The sequence below is a fragment of the Agrilus planipennis genome, unplaced genomic scaffold, assembly GCF_000699045.2.
Source record: "Agrilus planipennis isolate EAB-ADULT unplaced genomic scaffold, Apla_2.0 scaffold314, whole genome shotgun sequence".
NCBI classification, from domain to species: domain Eukaryota; kingdom Metazoa; phylum Arthropoda; class Insecta; order Coleoptera; family Buprestidae; genus Agrilus; species Agrilus planipennis.
In genome coordinates, this window is record NW_020440655.1 from 1,450 (window position 1) to 4,311 (window position 2,862).

Below are 2,862 nucleotides of genomic sequence, written 5' to 3' on the forward strand. Positions count from 1 at the left end.
ATGGGTAAATAACAAAAGTAAATAAAAATTTAAGAAGTATATAAAAAATAAAAGGTAAGTTCTATAGTAAAAAATTGAAGTAAATATGATTATGAGACATATGAAGAGGTAACCAAAAGAAGAAATTAAGTTCTGGAAAAAGCTTATATAGTAAATATAAAATATGAGACAACTAATTCTCAGAAAAAGTAATAAAAATAAATACTAACGAAAGGAGTAATTACAAGCTTAAACCTCTCTTGACATATGTAGGCGATCCTGGAATAGACCGATTACCCCCGGGACCATGTTTCGCAGAATCGGATACTTTCCAAATGGTTACTGCCACCATTCGACAGCCAGAAACTGAAGGTGTTCCTGTTCGCGAAGGGATAAGTCTTGCCTATGAATGATGATTCTTGACGTTGGAAGGGACTGTTGTGCCTTGGGAGACAGTTTCAGTTATTAGTAGGCCATTACTGTTGGGAGCTATTCGCACCCATTAGAAATGGTCCCTCGTTGTTGACAAAAGTGTTTTCCCACGATGCGATGTTCCTGAAGTGATACAAGGATTGGTGATCATCCCACAATGGTTAATTGTGGAGTGTCTGTAAAAAAAGTCATGAATTTAATAAAAGAAAGAAAATATCTCAAGAAAAAGGTAGGGAAGAGAGTTTTAAATTAAATTATTAAATATAAATTAAAAAAATTGGGTAAAAAAATAAAAGTAATGGTAATAAAAAAAAGAAACAAGGAGACTGTGGTAAATTAATAAACAAATAAAGTAGGAGAACTCACACACATTTCCTTACTTGTTTGTCGAAGCATACATTTGTAAAGTTATTTTTCTTAGACCAATACCACTGCTTTTTAAACATTTTACAAATGGCATTGAACGTTTTCATGTTTCCCTTCCAACCCTTCTTCTACTTTCCAGTATCTTTTATTTTCTGTGCTCAACCCCCTCACCTATAGATAGAAATTTTTTTTAAATTTTAGAACCAGTGTCGTGTTGATAATGCCCACGTTTGAAGTAAGCGAAACACGTGTCCGTTCAGTAAAACTATGTTAGTGGTAATTGGGGTGAGTCTCCTACTTTATTTATTTATTTAATGGTAATAAATTAAGTTTTAAATAAAATTAAGAGATATGAAAATGAAAAGGTAATAAAAAAGGAAAATAAATAAATATAAAATTGGAAGCAAGTAAAGATCAGGAAAAATCATGAAAATAGGTAAAGTACTAAAAGAAGAACTAATTAAAAGCATATATAACTGTACCACTCTTGACGCATGCCGGTGATTCTGGAAGAAGCCGATACCTGACTGTTGGGTTACTGGACTAGAGGATACAGCTGAAAGTATAAATGTAACATTTATAATATAACATTCAAGAAAATAATAGTCTGTCAAGCGAGGAAAGAAAATTTTGAAAGTACTGTTAACGTAGATAGAAACAAAGAACATAACGAAAAATTTAAACAAAATAAAAGAAAAGAAGTTCTAGGAATGTGACTTGAAAGAAAGAGAATATTAAAGATTGTAACCGTAAGAAAATGCACTCTAAAACAAATGGGTAAGCAGAAAATAATTTAATGAAAACCTACCTTTCCTTTCCTGGAAATGCGGTCGAATGACGATGCCGAAATTTATCTATTATCGATGTGGTCCATGATCGATGACTAATTGCAAAATACACCTGAAACAATAATGATATTAGAAGTGAAAATAAAGCCTTTACATAAAACGAATAGGGGTATCTAAAAACGAATACAAATATGAGAAAATTTAACGTATTATTGGCAACAGAATCTTAAATACAACTTAAATGAAAGAAAATTCGTCACAACACGAAGATTACGTGAATAGGTAAAAACGCCATCCGAATCCTCAATCCGTTAAACAATTATATTAAATGACCCAAAAGGCGAAGAATGTTACGTAGAAACATGTGAGAAAATGTAAAACACAAAAAAGCGCAAATGAATTTACGACTTGCTAAATAATTATCCTGAAAGTTCCAAAAGGTTAAGGTAATGCATAAAAATGTGAGGAATAACGTACTGCAAGCTGTTTCGGTCTACAGTTTAACTTATGGCAAAATTCATTGTTAAAACATGAAAATAACATATAAGTATTAATCATTAAAAAGCACAACTCAATTTTCAACTTGTTAAACAATTATTCTGAAAGTAACAAAGGATCGATGAAATGCATAAAAATGTGGGCAACAACGTACTGCAAGCTGCTTCTGTCTCCAGTTTAAATTAAGGCAAAATTCATTGTTAAAACACGAAAAAAACGTATAAATATTAATCATTAAAAAGTGCAACTCAACTTTTGAATTGTTAAACAAATGCTGTGAAAGTTCCAAAAGGTGAATTCTCGACATTCATTACATACCTCACAAATACACCCACATATGCAAATTTCTCTTTTTCCATAACATTAAGCAGTACAGATATGAAAAACTGCAAATACGTTTAATTTGACCAGAAATTACGTTTCATTTTATAAAACGAATTATGAATTAGTTTGTGAATTCAGCGAGCATCAGAGTTGTTATACCGTGCAGTTAGAGAGAGTGAGCATTCGGATAGAAGAAGGCAGGTAGTACGCTCGAATAATTAAACATTATTGTATATAAAATTCATTATTTTACAGAAAGCTCATTGTATTTAAAATAGAAAAATACCCCATGTTTTCTGGAATAAAAAGTGTACTAGAAATGAAACAATAATCAAAATCCTCACCTCTCTCGACATTCATTACATACCCCACAAATACACCCACATATGCAAATTTCTCTTTTTCCATAACATTAAGCAGTACAGATATGAAAAACTGCAAATACGTTTAATTTGACCAGAAATTACGTTTCATT

At 31.4% G+C, this 2,862-nt stretch overlaps 1 long non-coding RNA gene across 2 annotated transcripts in view; it reads right to left on the reverse strand.

Annotated features, from left to right (window-relative positions):
* Nucleotides 1-215: 215 nt before the first annotated feature.
* Nucleotides 216-2,862, reverse strand: part of LOC108741414 — a 6,808-nt gene continuing 4,161 nt past the window's right edge. The window contains exons 1-4 of one of the 2 annotated variants that reach the window (XR_003232169.1): nt 2,382-2,550; nt 1,586-1,677; nt 1,260-1,333; nt 216-587 (exon numbers count right to left, since the gene is read on the reverse strand). This is a non-coding gene — a long non-coding RNA (uncharacterized LOC108741414). Of the gene's footprint in view, nt 588-1,259; nt 1,334-1,585; nt 1,678-2,381; nt 2,551-2,862 lie in introns of those variants that run through there. The other variant, XR_003232168.1, reaches the window with a different exon arrangement.